The sequence below is a fragment of the Zonotrichia albicollis genome, chromosome 5 (assembly GCF_047830755.1).
Source record: "Zonotrichia albicollis isolate bZonAlb1 chromosome 5, bZonAlb1.hap1, whole genome shotgun sequence".
Taxonomy (NCBI): domain Eukaryota; kingdom Metazoa; phylum Chordata; class Aves; order Passeriformes; family Passerellidae; genus Zonotrichia; species Zonotrichia albicollis.
This window is the reverse complement of record NC_133823.1, coordinates 21097380-21117771: the sequence shown is the minus strand read 5'-3', so window position 1 is coordinate 21117771 and position 20392 is coordinate 21097380. Positions and strand designations below refer to the sequence as shown.

Sequence of the window (20392 nt, the reverse complement as noted above, 5' to 3'; positions counted from 1 at the left end):
GACCATTCCCTGCTCAGGGTGAGAGGGGCTCCGCATCTCTGCAGGCTCAGCCATCGGCTCCTCATGTCCAGACATCATTTTAGTCTCTCAATTCTTATTTGGCTCGTTGTTTTTGGGGTTTTCTCGTTGCATTTCGAGTCGGGGTCCCACAAAGCATTCTGGACTTTGGAGTCACTTTGCATAACCCCCCCCACCCTCTCAGGTGTCTTCCCTATGTTGTAAGAGAGCACAGCCTCGGGGGAAGGGTCCACCGCACCCAGCCAGGCTTTTTACTAATACAAAAGAAGGAGATAAGCCTTAACGACCCGGTATTACAATAACAAAGCACTAAGAATCCTGGCAGCGCCTGAGACCTGGCTGCCCCCTGCAACTCTTTCTCACAAAAAAATATTAACTGAATTTTTGTTCATAACATATCCTCTCTCCTAAAGTATGACAGGATTTAAAAATCAAAGCTCATATTTTTGAAAGGCCCAGGATTTTGCTGACTTTGTGTCAGGATGCAAACAGCTAACATTTTCACCTTTGCCACACTAGATTTAATGTATCTGGGAAAACAGGCAATCTGATAATGTATTGCTACTATTGACTTAAAGGAAGGTGTAGGAGGCGTGCTCTCCTCAGAGAGATCTCCTGGGGAACTCAATATTTGACTACAAAAGCTGTGAGTTCTTTTATCCAGGCACACTTGATTTTAGAGGTGATATGCAGAGCACCAGCCTTGCTGTACGTCTTGGCCTCAGTGAGTTTTACACATCTGCTGTTCCATGCTTTGCTTGGCCAAAGGAGACTGTTCCCTGCCTGAAGTAAGGCATCATGGGACTAAACTCTCCAAATTTCTCTTCTGTCCACCAAGTGTCCGCTTTGCAGCACAACAAAATTGTACACTCTCCTGTTGGGGCTTTGGGCCAGCAGCTCAGTGGCTTCCTGTAGCTTCCTTGGTGTTAGAGCCACTTAGGTACCAAGTGTTTGACAACCTCTCCTGCCTCTGTAGCTTTGATTTCAACCAAAGGATTCAAACAACAATAGCCTGACATGAACTAAATGACAAAAAGTATTAGTATAATACTGAAGTGATCTGAGCCTGCAAGCACCCTCTGGGTATTTTTTTTTTAATGGAATACAATGCTGTTGTTCCCAGTCATGAAGTAACATGTGGCAAGGGGTCTGTCAGTGTGGAAGGCCTTTGTAAGTGTTTCCCTGAGAGCTGTTATCTGAGGAAAAATTCTGAGCCAGCATGAATAAATAATTTGCTGATAAGTTTGTCTAGCAATACCCACTCTACAGTGAAGAAACCTTAGGTGATCAGCTGGAAACCAGTGGCCTTTCAAGAGTGTGTTGATGCCCACAGCAGAGTCATAATTGTTTTTCCCACTGCACTACTGTAAGTACGCAATGCTAAAACCACCAATAGTAAATGAGAATGGAATATGGTGTAGACAGCACAAAAGTGTCAGACAAGTTCTCATTCTGATGCTAAAACCATCTGCATTGTAGTGCTGCTCCAATGAAAAGCACCAGTGGAGAGACAAGTCCAGATAAAAGGGAGTGACACTAATGGCAGCCAGTGCAGAGCTGTGACCTGTAACACATCCTCTGGGTGTCAAAGTTGAATTTCTTTCCTAAGGTATGCTAGTGCTTTTAAACAACCTTCCTCCCTTTGTGGCATGTGGGCATTTTTAGGGAAAGTTCTGACAACCCTGATGCTAGGATCTCTACCAGCTAAGGGGAAATACAGAAAGAAAAAGGTGTTGTGGAGTTTTTAAGAAATGTTATTAGCCATGTACATTAGCTAGTGACAGCCTAGTTCTCTGTGTGGGGGCACTCTGGCAGCCAAGGGCTATTACTGAGTTTGCCACTGACTAGTGATGGGGCTGAGCAAGTTGGGTCCCCTCTCTGTGTTCTTGGCTCTTGGCTTTATATCCATCAGTCATTTCAGAACTCTTCAGTGCTGACTCCCAGGAGCCAGAAGTCACTGTGTGCTTATGTCTTGTATAATGAGAGGCTGCAGTTGCTTGGACCTTTAGGCTCATAGCAAAGCTATTAGTAAAAGTCAAGTTCATCAGACTGCTGTGGACTTCAGCTTTGTCACTATCATTTCTGAAATAGCAGTCAGGGGATCCCATTGACTGTTTCTTCCAAATTACTTGCTAATGCAATGCAGTAGTTGAGCACATTTCCAATTAAATGCAGCTACTTTATAAAACAATGTTTAAGTTGCTGGCCTAAATTACTCCTTAATTAGGTCATTTTTTCCTAATTGATTAAAAATAGGATTTCAAATTAAAACAGAGAAATTGAGTAACATCACACAAATGATATTATTCAAATCTGAAAGTCATGAAAAAGAAAAGAACTGTTATATTGAATTGCAGATCAGCTGTAGATAGGACTTTTGGGATTGTTCTCTAGAAAATCTATTATTTTCCTTCTTTGAAATTAGGGCAAGGATGCAATCAAATAAAAAAAGTTTAAAGCCCAGAAGGAAAAAAGCCATTACAAGGCAGCTGATCAAATATGATACTGTTATTATATATTGTTTGTAGTATGATAGTACCTAGAGACCTAGACTAAGGCCCCAGAGAATTTGCAATTAAAGTCAACAAGACAGAGGATAAGGTAAAAAAACAGAGATCAAGAGTTTAGCTTCCAAAACCTGTGAGAAAATTCGGAGGTAGCTCAAGAAATAGGGCCAAGAGGTCCATTGGCCTCTTGTATTTCTGAAAGGCCACAGCTTCATGCTGCTGTGTCTAACAAAGAGTGCTCCAGCACAGAAATCTGGTGATGGAAAGACTCAAAAATACTCACCCTAAACTATGCGCTGTACTTTAAAATAAAACACTATGGCCCAATCTCTAGTAACTTTAGTTCTTGTCATAAACAACTGAAGCCACAAAGAAAATTCAAATGTCTGATGAGGCTATTCAGAGACAGTTTGCAGTGTGGTGATGCAGGGTTTTTTAGTGAAAGAAAAAAAACACAGGCTGGCTGACTGGGATAGATAAAATTTAATACACCTGCACTGATTTCTGTAACACAGTGTTAAAGTGACATTGGTGAAGTGCTTTCAAATAGTTGATTCTGTCTCTTTGCTACTGCTGCCCTGATTTATTTGAGATGAGAAACTAGTCCCTGATTTAAGCTCAGTTCTAGCAGTTTGGCTGATGTTTCACAGCATCTTTTCCTTAGGAGAGCAAAAATACAGACTGTGTGCCCCTGATTTTCTTCTCTTCAAAAAAGCTCTTTCCTGGCTATGTCTTCAGTCAGTATCCAGCAGAATTTATGTAGGCTGGTTGCTTTCACAGCCAGATTAACACTCCATCTCTGCTGTACTTACAGTTTGGCTTAAACCTTAGTCTTGTGCGTCCATCTGTTCCTGTCCCCTTAAACTTGCTATCTTCTACTTTTACTATCTTCTGGCTTTTCATTTTTTCAGCCTCTGTGGTGTACAGAACCACTCTGGGCAATCTCCTGCCATCGTTTTTAGCTGGTCATGCTACACCCATGAACACAGAGTAATGCTCCAAGAGCTGTAGTGTGAAATATGTGCTGCAGAAGGACTTGGGCTCAGCTTGACTGAGCACACCCAAAAGCCTCATCTGCCAAGGCAACAGCTTTTTGGGTCAAACCAGAGCTCCCTTTCACACAAGTAGGCAACACCAAGGCAAAGAAAGTAAATGTACAGCAATATCTTTTCAGCCTCTAGTGATCCATATCTTGGCGGTCTCCTGAGTTAGCTGTGACATTTTCCTTTCATAGGCTTGAGCTGTAGTCCTGTATGAGTTTGTACAATTACACTTTGCACCCGTGTGAATTGATGGTGTACTGGGGAACATGCTGAGTTTTTTCAGCAGCGTGTGGCACGTAGTTCTTGGGTTCAAATATGCAGCATATGGAAAAGTATCAGTCTGGTTTTTTTTCTAAACTGAATGCTGAAGATGAACTGTAAAATTTGATTCTTGTATTCTGAAAAACACCAAATAATAACCATTTTATTTCCCTGCTCTGTCAGCTGAGATATTTTTTCCTTATAAACCCCTCAGTCATCTCCTTACTATAGTACCATCACTCCTGGACAGGAATCTGTCCAATTCCTTTGATTTGTCTTATAATCCATCTCCAGATCCTTTCCAGTTACTCTTTGATCCTTGCTGAGACCAGGATGAGAACTGCAGCCAGTATTTAGAGTGCAAGCACATATTGGAGTTATGCAACAGCATTATTATGCAACAATATTGTCTCCTGTCCTGTTCTTTTTGCCTTTCCTCTAGTTTATTGACTTCTTAGACCAACACTGATGTGTTTCTTTCTTAAGTGATTTAGAGCATACCACTGAGCATGCATGGCTAGTACTTTTTTTCTTCATGCATTAGTTTGTATTTATTGAATCTAACCCTCATCTGTGATGTTTATCTGCCAGTTTCTGATACATTTTTCTGCAAGTACTTAGAGTTATTTTTTCTTAAAAAATTTTGAATAATTTAGGAACACAAGCAGACTTATTGTGCACAACCTCTTACCAATAAGCTGAACCAGTTCACCCCAAATAACTCTGAAAGAAGTCTAACACTAAGCTGTCTCTATTCATTCCCACTTCTTTTGTCCATTACTTTAATCATAGTGTGATTATGACCTTCTCATAATGATATATGAGAAGACCTTTTGTTTACTACAACCAAACATGGATCAGAAGGAGAAACTATGAGTGTCCTTGAGGCTGTTTCAATTGTTCCATAGTCTTTAAACAATGTTAACATGTTACAGATCTTTAATTATTGTGTGTCTGTCAATTTAGATATTCTTGTGACTTGAACCCTGGGTACTCACTCTGTGAAGCTCAAATGCCAGGGCAGAAAGCTGACAATTTCTCATGCATAAATTTGCTAAGAATATAATTCAGAGAATGTGGGTATCTGGGAAGCAGAAAAGCATACCTCTCAGGCTGCAGTTTTGAAGAGGAACTCCCACCTGCTGAACATTTTCTGCCAACTTTAAGTATTGACAGCGCTACTTTGCATGTGTTTGCTGTAGAGCTGTTAGGAAAATGCACCTTTCATAGCCATGAATCTTCATTGCTCATGTTCTCATAGCAGCAGCACCTTCCCCATGTACCTATTGCTGTCCAGACTGCTCTTTCACTGACACCTTTTAATTACAGCCCCCATCTTATCACAAAAATGTATCACTGCCTTCTCTGGCACATATGAGCTTTCTGTTTTGGCAGGCAGCTGTCATGCACAACAGCTTGACCATTTCCCCAGCAAGATCTTTCTGCTATCTGGCCCCACCTGGCTAATCCCACAATAGACTGGAAAAATCTGAGCACACTTGTTGGAATGGATCTTGTCTGCCTTTTTTCAGAAGTGAAATTAATTCCACAGAACATGCTGAATGGCCAAAAAATCATGGGATAGTGTTCAAATCAGTTTTTCTGTCGTGATTTAATTTTTCAAGTCAGTCCAAAAATAATTAATATTTATATATTTCTTTTCATTGCTAAGGATTTCATGTGCTTTCCAGAAAGATATATCTATTCCAGCCACCACTGAAATGCAACCTCTGCTTAAGATCAATATTAGTTTACAGTATGAGGAAGAGAAAAAAGACAATCTTGCCTAAAATACAGCAATTTTCATACAAAATTATGCCTTTTAGGAATAAAAACCCATAAAAATATGCATGATTTTGGTGCACAAAATTGGGCCAATTGTATGACATTTAAGGGGAATAGTAACATTTCTCATCCCAAGAGCTATAAATACTTTTTGAATGTTTTGTGTGCATCTTTAATTCATCCTCACATCCTGAAATTTATGTCATCTGAAATATGCTGTAGTTGTAGGTAAGTTCTGCAGTGTAAGGTTCTTGTAAGTTCTACAGTGACTTTTAAGGACACTTTGCTGGTTTACTGCATCAGAAGCCTGGGCTGCAGCTTGTGAACTTGTGAAATGTGAACTTGGCAGTACAGTTTAGGTTTTGTCACATTCTGTGTGCTGAATGTGGCACTTGTGTGACCCACCTCTGTGCCCTTTAAACAAACAGCTGAGTTTCAGTAGTAGGTGAAGTACTCCGAACTGTAGGACTTCAATTTTTTTTTAGATGTGGGTGAGAAATATAATTAGTCATTGTTGGAATTTTTTACAGGCATTTATGTACATTTATGCTCAAAGGAAACTCAACACATGTAACTGTTGGTGCCATGGGAAATACTGCCGTGAGATCATTTATGACAATTACTCTGAGGGTGCTGACTTACACAATATTCACATCTCTACTTTAACAACCTGATGGGATGGAAAACTGAATAACACATGTTTGCTTTTATTTAGCTCTGGCTATCCCTCCAAATCTTCTCCTGCCTGCTTGATAATTTGATTTAAATGGTTTTTAATTACATTGTCTGAGGCTTTGGTAATATCAGCCCCTAAGTATTTGTACTATATTTTTGGGTGCCCACTTATGATTCCATGAGGTGAGCAGGGCTGAAGGGCAAACTCTAGAAAGCTGCATTCCGGCAGTCTCAGAGTCATTAATTTTGTGCAATGATAACTTTGTACTCAGAGAGCAATATTCATTATAAGCAGGAGGGGAAGCATGCGAGTCCTTAATTAACAGTAGGATATCATCAGCATAAAGTAATAGTTTAATGTTCTACAGAATCAGTGTTATGGCCTTTTAGACTGTTGGGTTTTCCGTTTTAGACAATGCCAACATAAGACTGTAATTGACTGGATGCCATTACCTGTCTCTCATTATTACTCTCCAGACACTACCCACAGCACCCCATTTCCTGTAAGTGACCCACAGCTTCTGTTTAATGACCCAGATAAATGTCCTGGTTTCCCAGAGACCTCCATTTCCATTGTGCACATGAACACCAACTGACTTTTTCCCAAAATCCAACCCAATCTGCTGTCTTGCCTCTTTACTGGCTCCCAGAGGGGGCAGATTTCTGCACCAGTGGACAGATATGCAAAATGAACAGGTGGTTTATTTTATTTGTAGGACATGCTGCATCAAAGGAGAGCCACCTTCTCTTCCCGGCCTGAGTGGGAAGCTGAATTTTCATGAATTTCTGTCACCATGCCAGCATCACCCTGAAAACAGCTAAAAGAGTAACTTGTAGGGACCAGCAACTGCTCAAAGAGCTAGTTCCAGCATTGATCTATTTGTACCAATCAGCAAGCTCTACAGCCTAAGTGAGGCCCCAGGTCTGAGACACTGCCTTTAGGAGCAGCGTGAGGAGGCACTGGGCAGGCTCAGCCTATTAGAGCACTGTGAGGCTGTGACATCTGTGGCAATGTAAAAGCCCTGTGGATTTTTTGCCCCCAGACAATTAATCTCATATCTATAGTCATAGTCTCTTGCATCCTTTTGCTTTCATAAATTTGTTTCCACAGACTGGAAGTGAGTCAACTAGGAATCTTCACATGGCTGACACTGCATGAAAAAGGGTAACGAACACCTTACACAAGAGGGACAGTTTGAACCTGGTGTTATTTCTCAGAGAAGACTGACCACTCTGTTTCTATGTGTGCAGGGCCTTGCAGCAGTGAGGCCCAGTGGAATTTCTCTGTGGAAGCAGACTACATTAACACTGCTTTCTCAGCCTCACATATGAGGACTAGGACTCCTAGATTTATTTTCAGTGAAGCTTAGGAGAGACAGAAAGGTGTTTCAAGGTTAATATATTTGTTGCACATTTCAGGGAGTGAGGGAAGAAATTAATTCCCAGAAGACTAATTCCGCGTGAAGGGGAGCGCTAATTTTGGAAATGCCATATCTCTGCTCTGTGGGTGTAGCTAATACTTGTGGGTTTTTCACAGAGCTACATACTGTGCTTCAGCAGACAACTGACATTGAACCCATATCTTCCCCTTCCCTCTTGAAAATTTAGTACCTTCAAATGCAGCTTTCATTGTTCCTGTGAACAAAAATTATCCGTGTTATAACTGCACATTTCATGTTGTGTTTTGGGAATATTTAGAATAGCTGGAATGAATGTGTTTCAGACAAGGCTACACGTGCCTTTTCTGCTTCTTTGCATGCCTTTTCAAGGTAAATTGACACCTTTTTTTTCCAGACTGAAAGATCTCTTAAGGAATCCACCCCTATTTATTTGGCCAGCAGGTAGCATTGAGCTGTTATTTGAAGCACACTTAAAGCATGACTTGCTCTATCAATGTATTCTCTATGCATGTCATGTAGTGACTAGGCCATAGGTAGTTGCTTAAAATAGAGGATTTGTTCCTTTTTAAAATCAAGATAGTTTGCCATTCATCCATTGTAGTTCATACACACTTTTGTGAATGCTTTGTTTCAACTATTTTTTTCTGACTTCTCTGTCTTAAGTAAATCCCTCATTTTTTTCCCTGCTCATTCTTTTTTCCTGAAATAAACTGCTAAAGCATATTTAAAATAACACAGTATTATTTTCACTCCTTCATGACCTCTACACATAGAGAAGGCAGATGATTATTAGAATGCATATTTATACTTAATTCTGGCCCAATAGTTTCCTTACACTCACTGTGTAATTAGAAAAGGAGAGAAAAGCTAAGCATTTGAGCTAGAATTAAAATACTGTGGAGTATTTATCCTAACTCTTAAAAAGGACTGAACCACTTTAAATATACTGACATTTAAATGTACAAATTCTGAGGTCACCTGTACTGACTTACAGTTGATGTCCTTGACTGAAACCAGGTTTACCCTCATGAGGATGGCTGCTTTGAAAACTTAGCTACGTGAGTACAGAACCAAATATGAACAAAAAGCAGAACTGCATCATTTACCTGTGTCCAGTGGCCTGGAGATCTATGGGGACTACTGCATTTAGTCCCAGTGACAAGCATTCTAAACCCAGCAGACAACTGTAATTAATTTTCTGTTTGGTGATGTGCTCCAGGCTGATGACTTTGTCCTGCAAGAAAAAGGTAAGAGCTAATTGGATCAGAAAAGGTATAATCCAGAAGCTGACTGAAATGAGTAAATAACTTTTAATTTTCTACAGTAGAGTCTGGCTAGGTCTGGGATGAGCTCATGCTTCACATGGAGCTCACACGGCAGGGATTTGTCCAAGACTTCACTGGACCGCTTCTGCCAGTATGTTTTTGTGGTTTTTTTTTTTTTTTTTTTTTTTTTTTTTTTTTAATATTAGAAGAACAACCAACAACCCAGAATAGAATTTTTATGTTGCATTGGCTGTAGTACTTATTTTCTTCCATTCTGATTTTTGGATTTGTTTTGGTGCTTTATTTCCCAAGTGTTTCATCCATTTGATTGATGTAGCTGGTCAGCACTTCATGACAATTAACTTAACCTGAGGAATTTATGACAATTAATTGACTTAGTATTTAAACTGTACTTACTGAAGTAGTCTGCTGACACAGAAAACAGTAAAAATATCTCTGAATTCTGCCTTGAGTTTTTTAAAAATTTAATTCCTATTTAAACCTACCTTAAATCACCCCAAATTTCAGACTAATTTCATTGCAAAAAAAAAAAAAAAGACTGTTTTTTCATAAGCCAGACACTTAATGAATGCACCTGTTTTTTTAGAATTCATATATTGGCTGAGATGGGAGCTGAATTTCCATCTGCAAGAGAGAACTAGTTTCAGAAAACATTTATACTTCCTTGTGTGATTCTTGCAGTATGCACCCAAACCCACAACACTTACTGAACAATAGCAATATCCAAATGCAAATTGAATGACTTGCACTGCTTCCCTTTATGAAAAGAATATGTCATTTTCTCTAGATGAAATGGAATTTTCTGTCTGTCATTCACAAATTATACTAGCAGAATGTATTCTGACATTCAAATATTTACATTCACAACTTAACAGGTCTTTCAGATACCTGTATTGTTTTAATGGATGCATCCACTTGCTGCCCTGGCTATTTGTGGGCTCCAGTGCAGGCCAGAAGATCCAGGTTAAAAACATTGCTGAAGAAAAGCAATAGAGGCAGCAAAGCTGCAGCACTGGGTAATTGTAGTCCCAAGCACAGAATCTGGCTGTTCTTATAAAGAGTGCTCAGGCTGAGTCACATGAGAGATGACAGGCCACTTCCTGCCATTCCACTCACTTTGTCAGCCTAGAGGGACAGTAATTCTTCCAAAAATTCATCAGGCAACAAAGAGACGCAGAATTACAACTCCCTCCTACAAACAATCCTGGATGACAGCAGCATCCCAAGAGTCACTAACATATCTCTTCAAACATGTCACCTCTCCTGAGTGCCAGGCCAGTGCTCAGCTCTTGCCACAAAAACCAGGTGAACACAATCAGGTGAATACAATCTTTTTCTGCAAAGGACTACATCCTTGGCCCACAGCTGTCCAGCTCCTGCTAGCACAATCACTAGCATAACATCTTTTGTGTTGAAAGGACACATGAATAAAGGAACTAAAAGATATTCTTAGGAAAAGCAGGAAGTGCAGCTGTACAGTCAGTTTGTATTTGGTCAATAAAGTAATGCCTCTGAAACAAGAGAGAGATACTTTCCTTTTGATGGTCTCAGTTTGTTCATGAAGCAGCAGTATCTCAGGCATTCTGTGATATTCTTACAACCATCAGGATTAATATGTACTGCTGGCTGCTGGTGAGGCACTAGACCAGAAATCAGGAGAAATGGCCTCTTTCCTGGCTTCCTCTAACAAGGTTCAGTGACACATCTGTGATTTTCCAGAATAAATAACTTAGATTAGCCATTTTGAAAACTATTCCCCGATCCTGAGTTCTGAAAGGAATAGAGAACAGCTCTGTGTAAGATGAGACATCAAACCACAAGTACCCCAAAACACCAGTCAGACTTAGCATACTTTCTTTTTACCAGCTTACATCCTTATTTCCTGAATTTAACAATGCTTCCTTGTAAAACACTCCGAGACTGAAGCACAGAAACTGCTATTAAACCTATTACTATTTTTGTTTTGATTGTCATTTTCTATTTCTGCTGCTCTGGTATTTGATTACATTTGAGACATGGGAATATAGAAAAGAATGCCATTATAGCTGTTCATTCTTCACAAGGTTACTCTCAGGCGTGCTCGCTCGCACATGCCGCCACACTCCCGCTACTGTTAACATTCCTAAGGCAAGGAGATGTGCTGGTTTATGGACCATCTGTCAGGCAGCACCAGGGCCCTCGATATTGATGCCATATTTGTTGCTAGCCCTTATTTGAAACAAAGTTCAATTCAAAGCACTTCCAAGTACAGAGAGGGGAGGGAAAAAAAAAAGATGTCAATGTGTTTAGATTACATTAAAGTTTTAAGATTAACTAAAAGAAAGGGAAAAAACAGCCTGCTAATGGGTACAGCTCAGTGAAGAGCATTATTGTATTACTTCTAATGCACATAAAGCATCTCCTATTAAAAAGGGATGGCAGTTTTACATCCTATTAAATATATCAAAGCTGTTCTTCAATTACAAATCCTTTTATATGCATGTTTTAACAAATATGTCTTTGATAATAGAGTGCAGCGGTAGTTTTTTATATGCTAAACAAGATCCCGACAATATAGCACAATGATAGAAAAGAAAAAGTGCCAGAAGAAGGTAGGTCTGTTTGGCAGGGCAGGGAGGGACTTCAGTATTTTCATTCTCTTTGTAGCTCACAAAACAGAGTTTTCCCACCATTGCAATGTACATATTAAGACACTGATAAAATAGCACAACCTGCAAATGGTACACTGAAGGAGTTTGGCAAGATGCTATTGTTTTTCCACATCGTTATCTTTGAAAGCAAGCTGTGTGCTAATAATCTAGGGACAACAAAAATAAAAGCAAGCCGTGCTTGGCTGCAACCTGCTTTGGAAAACATAAAATTTCATCCAGGCCTGAGAAAAGCATCTTCCCCAAATAAAAGAGACTCTTCCTGCCTGGAGAAGGCAATGAGGTGGTCATTGCCTTGCCAGTGCACATGGTCCTAGCCCTATGGACTTACCCACAAACATCACTTCCACAAGTCACCAAAGTCCTGATGCTGTCCTGGGAAGCCCAGCACTTGAGATTGTGCAGTGGCCAGTCTGGCACTGTCTGATCTGGGGTAACAACAGTGTTAGGATGATCAAAGAAAACCAGAGAGGGACACAGTGTGATCCCCAGTTATTAAGCCCCTTCTGCCTCTTCAAACAGTTGCTAGGGCTGGGCAGTGCACTGCAGATTTTTCTGAGCCCTCTTTGTGCTAAAAACCAGCCTCTTGCTTTGCCTTCCTATATAAGGGGCCTTGGGAATGGGATACTGGCATTTCAGATTTCAGCCCCAGAGATGCAGAGTTGAGTTCCCTGTCTCTCACCATGCCCACCCCTGGCCTTAAATTATGCCACACCCAAACTCCATTCTTACTTAGGAGAACTGGAGTCACAACATTAATTAGATTGGGCAGCAGGCTGCCACAAACCCAGCTCCATTTGCATGGATCAGGTATTATTGACATCTGGCACGGGAATGAGCCTGTGCCTATGGAAATATATGAACGCACAATTAGCTTTTTCAGGCTTCTGATGAATTAATTGAATGGAGGTTCATGAATCTTAAAAAGAAGACAAAAGATATGATAATAATAAAGAGCAATAATAAATTCTGCTTAGCCTTTTGTCCCTCTGGTTTCTTGGTTATGGAGATATGGAGAGCTGGAGAGATTTAGTGAAATGAAGTCACTTAGCTAGAAAATAAAGATGAGCAACAGCACAGTAGTATCATAACTCTCGTGTCCACAGACTGAGCACCAGGGCTGTCACAGCACGCGCAGACTGAGGTCTTGCCTTGCCTGTCCTCTGCTGCTGTTTATGCCTATGTATCTTACTTGGTTCTGCTGGGCTTCTCTGCAGAGTACGTGAGGTCTTATGCTCAGTCTGTCTCCTCAGCAAGGTGAAAGGGAAAAAGGGAAATCTAGAGTCAGGTTAAGCCTCCTCCCTTCCCCCAAAATAATGCTATACAGCAGCAAAAATGCCTGCAGAAATCTGCACAAAGGGAGTCAGTACAATAGGAGAATTGGTCCCAGAATTGCTGGAAGATGGCACTAGCTGGGAAGTAGAAGGACAGAACAGAAGAAATTGGCTGTTGTCCCTGATTGCCATCCCCTGTCTGAGAAAGAGCCACAGAATGATAAAACTCTGTGGTACTCCATGAGCAATACATGCCACTTCTAGGACAACCAGGTTGTGCAAGACGGATGCTGCCGGCCTTGGCTTGCAGAAAGATGTCACCCAAAGGAAACACTACCTCCCTTTGTCTCTGGGCCAAATCCTCTGTGTGAAATAGATCAGGATCACACCACTGAAGTCAATATTACAGATTCCAGCTGGTTAAATTGGCTTCAATCCACCCAGTCAATGAATCAGATGCTCAGCAGGTGATATACAGTGTTTGACTTGCCTAAGCAAAGCAATCATTACATCCAGAGACTTGGAGATATATTCTGGAGTCTAAGCAAACAAGACGAAATGTGTTCCTCTTTTGGCCTCATATATATCATTTCACATTAAAAAGATTTCTTGGGTTGGAGGCATCAGCATTACTTCCAGCAGTTTCTGGTGCTAAAAACTGACAGTACTTATGTGTTTATTTGTGCTGATTTTTTTTCTCTTTCCAGCTGCCTCTGTTAGCACAATGGCTAAATGCAAATTGACATCACTGTGGTGATTAGCTGCAAATACTGCTTTTTGCAATGGGTTTGGTGTAGCAAGCAAACAAAGGACTGTTCTCCAGTGCACTGCAGACAGTATGATTGTGTACTTCACAGATGTCATCGTGCAATCGCTTTTTCATTACTGGCCTAAACATAACTTTTGATAGAGCTGAGAGAAAAGAGTGGTCTGCGATGGGAAGCAATAGTTCCCTTACCTGGTACACAATATTTCTTCCCCTGGAGACGTATTGATTACTGAGGGGCTGCTGAATGAATGAGGTGCTACTCAGCATGAGCATGGCTGGAACAAGTCCTGTATAATTAAAGAAAGGAACAAATGACCTGTCCAAAAACTTACAGTGGCTATCCTGCAGCATTGTAATTCATAGCCAGGTGCACTCATTTCGCTTTTTTTTTTTTTTGCATTAGGTCAAAAAACCACAGCTGAAGGCTGGCAAATATACAAAAAAGGAAGGAGTTGTTTCTAGAGATAGGGGATACTAGGGGAAAAAACCCAACACCTGCTGTTTTCTAAACCAGGAGCTAAGGCATCTTTCTTTAAAGATGTGAAACCTGCCTTTAAGAACATTACAGTGGGGCTGAGGGAGATTTAGGTTAGACGCGTTTTGAATGTCAGAAAATAATCTCTGTGCTTCTACTATGGCTCATTTTTCAAGGCTAGACACAACACAGACAAGAAAAAGGTAGAGCTGTTCTCACCTTGAAGAACAAGAAGACACCGGATGATCTCCTAAAGTACCTTTTAATCTTTTTTTTTAATATTATTACTATTATCTAGTATTGCACTGATAGGGCCTTAGCCCCTGGAAATCACAAAAATCCCATCCAGAGAGAACAGGAATCCCCATGTTGAGAAGGAAGCAGTGGATGTGCATCTGTGCTACTTCTCTGTTGGCTTCCTCCTGAAGAAAAGTGTTTGTACAAATAGGAATAAAGGGGCATTGACCAAGCACTCAGAACATATTTAATCACATCAGTTAAAATCTGTGAAGCTTCTCCACATCCTTATGTGCCTTGCTGGGATGGAGATGTGATTTTTAAGGCATGAAGTTGGAATAATGGAAGAAGAAAGGCAGCCCTGCATAGCAAACATTGCAGGATGTCAAGACAACCCAATATGAATGACTGAGTAAATTAAAGGTAAGAAAGTGTTTTTAAAAGCCAATACAATAGTAAGGAGATTTTTAAACTCATAGTCCTGGACTGTGACACTATAGGAGAGACTATAAGGCTCTGACACTATAAGACTGTGACACTGTAAGGCTGAAGATAAATTTCTGTTTTAACACACCATTGTTCTGGTAAATCAGCTTTGTTTTCAGCAAGGGGTGATGAGCAGACAGAAAATGAAGTGGTAGAGATGAAAAGAGATGGCAAGGCAATCACAACCAGCCAAACAACAGCACCTGCTGGTAATGTGATGTGCCACTCTAATTGTAACCAAAATACATGGAAGCAGGAAAGATAAAAAATATTTCAAAGAGATTCCCAAGTGTTCCCGAGGCAAAGACTTGGACCAGATCTTTAAGATAAATGAGAAAGATACAGTCTGTTCCTGATTTTTTTGGCAGCCTTCAGTGCGGTAGTGCAAATAATTTCCTCTTTTTTGCCTCAGTTTCTCCACTATTTGTTTATATTCACTTTTTACAGAACATCATGAGCAAATCAATAAATTAATGATCTGAACTGAGAGAGAACAGTACAGGGAAGCAGACCATCCTCTGCCTGAGACTTTCTCCAGAGAAGTGCTATGAAGGTTCTGCCCTTAATAAAATTTCTTAGTATTGATAAAATTCTGACAATGAAAGGGAGGCTTCACTATCAGAGAGAAAACTGTGGCTATGGTAAAGATCTTCTCAATGCTTCAAGGCTTAAGCAGTCTCCTAAACACCTTTTTTTTTAACTTCATCCCTTGCCTTGTAGCCCGGAACAGTGAGAAAGAAAAAAAGGAAACGATGTGATCAATAATTAAAGGGCTGGAAATGAACAAATGGAATTAATTGTTCCAAGAAGGGTGAGGAAAGGAACCTGAGAAATATAATCTATCTTTATCTCTCAATCTGGCAGGAAAATTTACAAAGCATCTTTAGAAAGAGAGAGTCTGAGGTTATATATTCCCCGGTTCAGGTTTCTGAGTGATATAAATTTAAAGGGTTTTTTCAGGTGGGATTTTTTTATTCCTTTCTACATTATACTTTCTCGTTTTATGACACTTCTCAGACTTGAATCATTCACAGCAGATGGCTCCATGAATACTGGATATTTCCATAAATAATGACAGATTTCGCTCCAGTCTCCCCACCCTCCTCCACTCCACATGCCCAAATCTTTTGTGTGTTATCTGCAAACATGCATTCAAATTCTGGTCAGTAAACAAGCCTATCTAGTACCATTGTCATTCCTGCAAGCCCAGTAGAATCACTAAAACAATAAACTCATCATCCCATCTGATTCAAGAGCTTTTTTTTTTTTTTTCCCAAGAAATTCAGAGAAAGAAGGGAAAATCTGCTAGATGCTTAACGGAATTTAACACCTCCATGGGTGACAGTAGAGGACCGCTGCAGAATGGATCCTGTTAGTCCACAGCACTGGTGAGACAGATTTCCTGCACACTGACTTTTAGTTCAGGAATGGACAGGAAATGTGCTCAGGTGCTCTGCACACCCTGGCCACTAAAGAAGCTCCAAGCATTACAGCAAGTGTGAAATTGGCCCTGAATTTAGCTATGGAAACTGTTTGCACAGGAAGAATTTCTAATAAAAACGGAGTCTCAAGAGCCAAAAGGAGCACAAAAATCCTTGATGTTGGGACATGGTATTTTTAGTTGATACACATACAATAAATTATATGGAATGATACAGTCTTAGTGAAAAAAATGCAAGGTAGCTTTTAGTTTGGGACATTAAGAGGAAAATATGAAAATATTCTTATCAGAGCAAAAATTTATGGTTAACTTATTGCTTCAAGTGCTCATAATCTACCATCTATATACATTTCTATCAAATGACCCTCTAAATAATTAATAGATCTAATTCTGTAAGTGTTGCCAGGGCAGGTTTCCCTGTAGAAGGTTAATGCTATGATTTAATTCTTTATTTATGTGATTAGCAGCCCCAATCAGGCTGTTTTAATGAGGTCACAGGCAGCAGATTATCACAACCGACTGGCCTAGCAGGAACCTTCAGCACTCTGAGTGATTCCACTGCACAGTCCAGATTCCCACAGGAAACTGCCAACAGGCCTTAGGAAGCAGAGCCAGGTCCCTAGCCAGGCACCAAACACTATTCAACCCTTTCCAGGGAGTAGTACCAAACCACTGTAGTCCAGATATAACATGGAAACACAGGAATTGCTAAAGTTCATCAGCTCCACAGTTTATAGTTGTAATTCTCTTGTTTCATAATGCCCAGAAAAGCACAGATGAGAATATCACTACAAGAAGATGAAGGATAATTTGTTATTACAGCAATGCTCATCTGTAATATTTAAGATTTAGGCTCATCTGCAATAGTTAGCATTTGGATTCAATCCCAGTGATGATCCTCTCCCTGTCAAAAGGAGTACCTGGCTGTTATGAAATTCTCCACACTCAACACTTGGGAAGGAGCTGAGAGAAGTGCAGCATTTTAAGAGCTCATATATCTGCATTTCTATGTTCTCAAAGGATTTAAGAATACAAAGAAAACCGAACCAGTGTGCCTTTCTTTCATTGTCTTGCTCTTTTTTTCCATTTCCCCCCTCACGTGCTCCAGCTCTCTAGAGCTGCTGTCCTGGCTGCTTAAGGTACTAAAGGCCAAATGCCAATATTCATTTTCATAAAGAGACTTGAGACCAGAGCATTCACCTTGCACTCTAACCTCCCACCTAGCTGGTGTCCTCACTCCTCGGGGAAAGGGCTATCCAGGGACACTCTGCTCTCAGCCATTTTGGTTTCAATGGAGTAATAAGGGAAAAGCATGGCCTGCTTGGATAGGGAAAGGTGAGATCTCTATATTTTGTTATTCAATCTCCATTCAGGCTGGTTGAGAAGGGGAGGAGGAATAGCTCAGATGTGCCTTTTCTTTTTCCTTCTTTCCCCTTTCCTCATCAGCAAAGGTGTCATTCTACCTCTTATACTGACCAGCCTTTTTGTTCTGTTTTGTTTTCTGCAGGGTTGGTTTTTGTTGTTAGGTTTTTCTTTTTTAAATTATTGAATGTTGTTTCCCCAGCCAAACTGCCTTCAGCTCCTGTTCTGTTTATTATACTTGGCACAGAAAGGGATGAAAAGGAATGAATCTTGGAAGAGAAACCAAAACCTGCAATAAGCTGTATTCTGAATTACCCTGTAGCATGCTGACTGGGAACAAGAAGACTTGCCATGCTGATACATACAGCTGAAAATTGGGTTTGCCATGTACGGTGGTGTTAAATGAAAGCCTTTCACTGCATCCCTCACAGACTGCCACTGTGCTGTGCCCTTCATGAACACTCCACTGCTTATTGGCACAGGTATAAAAATGTTCTTTGGATGACAGACAGCTCAGGTAAGCTCTAGAGAAATCAAAGCAGGAAAGCAGATGAAAGGCTAGCAATATTTCTATCACTAACTCATGGATAGGTTTTTTTCTCTCTAACAATTTCCACCTCGGAAAGCTCCAGGTCACTAAATCAACACCCAGAACAATGAATTGAAGATACTGAAAAAGATCACATAAAATTCAGTGTTCTCACAGAAATGTAGAAACTCCTTCTATTTCCATGTGTTGGCTAACCCCAGGCTTCCATCAGGTCGAGCACTTTTCTGCCTCACTCACGCACTGCCTCAGCCTTCTGTGGAAAATCCCACTGCAAAGAATGGAAATTCATTGTACAAGATAAATTGTATTAATTTTATCAAGAAATGGGACCGTCCCAATCATGCGATCAGATTCCCAGGAGGCTACAGACCAAAGATTCTCACTTAGGAATTTCTGTGCTATGCAAAGGAAAAAAGGCCTGGTCTCCTGTGGTCGGAGACTCGACATCACAATTCCTGGTGGTTTAAGTTGCCCTTCAGGCTGCAAATCCAGTAGCTGAGACACCACCAACAAAATCCCTCTACACAAACCCCAGCAGAGGGACAGGCATGACAGCAGCAGTCACAGAGTACTTAAACTGTTCCAACAGGAGTGGGACAGCATAGGAATCACTATCCAATGATCTGGCTGCTGACCTGGCAATATTCACACCAGGAATCCCCTGCAGGGCACAGTGCAGTGATGCAATTTGGGTTTGGCATAACTAAATAGGAGTAGGTGATGTAAAGCTACTTGTTCTCTGCATAATTTTCCTCAGCCTTATCCTGACAGGGAATGTTGGCCCTTTGTTTTAACCTGTTACTGCTTTCCATCATTTTAAACCACAGAAGTAGTGGCAATATTTTCCCTCAACAGCCAAATAAAAGAGAGGAAAATGCTGAGCCAAACAGCACTGTCTACTGAGGCTGCAGATTATTGCAGGACTCAGGAGAATAGCTCTAGAGAGCTTTCCTAAAGACCCAGCTGAGGCGGTGTCACATCCGGAACGATGTCCTCGTTATTCCCGTGCAGCCGCAAACAGCTGCCGAGGCCCGCGGGACTGCGAGGGAGGGAGGGAGCCGAGCATCCAGGCTGCCTCTCACGCATCCTCACCTGCAGCAGCTCCAGCAGCGGGCAGCAAGCCAGGGGAGGCAAGTGCTGCCCTTCCCACTTGTGCTGGGTGCTTTAGGGGTTTGGATTACGTTCCTTTTTTAAGGAAGCGTTTATCTTCTGCCAGTTTTCTACTTGTTTTCTTTACAAACAAAATCTGTCCTTAAGAACTCTTACTCCCACAGATGTCCTTTGGTTTTCACTTAAGGGAAGAATGAATCCCAAAAGCAGATACTGATGAGAATTCCTTTTCCCATATGTGCCACTAATTCAGAGCACATTTCCCCCTTGATCTCTCATGTCTTTAAAAGCATTGTTTGCAAAATGCTGTTTTCCCTGATAACGTGTCTTTTAACATCTGGTTTTATCCCTTATATCTACCTCACTTCTATTTCACGTCCTGGTTCTCTTAAAAACACATCCTAATCTCCAGGCAGCTCCAAATGATGACTATTTACAGTTCTGGGTCTTTTTTTCTAGTAAGGTACTCACTTCTGTGCCTGTCTTCAGATTGGGAGCTATATCAATGCACTGCAGGACAGTTTGGAGATCAAAGCAAGCCCAATTCCTGGATCTGTGCTCAGGCTAACCTGAGGAAAGGGGTAGGAGGGCTGCCCTGCCCACACATTTCCTCCCCCAGTGCTACCCAACTGATTAGTAAGTCATGACTTTTAATCTCAAGAGCCTGGCTTTCTGCCACTATGATTTTATTGATGACTTCATTAATTCTGTTATTATTCTGCTATTATTTGAGCTTCTATCAATGTATTTATTATGGGATTCTCTCAGGAAAGAGTTTAAAAAAAATGCGTTACACTGGTCCTTACCCTCTTGTACCAGAACTCAAGCTAGGGGATTGTATAGTTACCACGTGAACTATTTCATTCCTGACATCTGATAGGAGAGGAATTCTATGGGAACTTCTCCATGTTCCTCCACAGAAAAATCACAAAAGTTTTAATTTTTCCGAACACTCTTTCTGCTTGTTTGTTGTTTACTGAGGCTGCAGACTCCAGCAAGCTTCCTGCTTGACACAGGACTTTAGGGATTTTTTTGTGATTTCTGTAAGTTTCTCCAACTCTTCTG

The 20392-nt window shown here is 40.8% G+C and overlaps 1 long non-coding RNA gene across 1 annotated transcript in view; it reads right to left on the bottom strand.

The window, feature by feature from the left end:
• LOC141729027 (uncharacterized) overlaps positions 1–20392 on the bottom strand; it is a 113325-nt gene that overhangs the window by 47453 nt on the left and 45480 nt on the right. The window contains exon 2 of the long non-coding RNA XR_012580272.1: positions 8796–8923. This is a non-coding gene — a long non-coding RNA (uncharacterized LOC141729027). The remainder of the gene's footprint in view (positions 1–8795; positions 8924–20392) is intronic.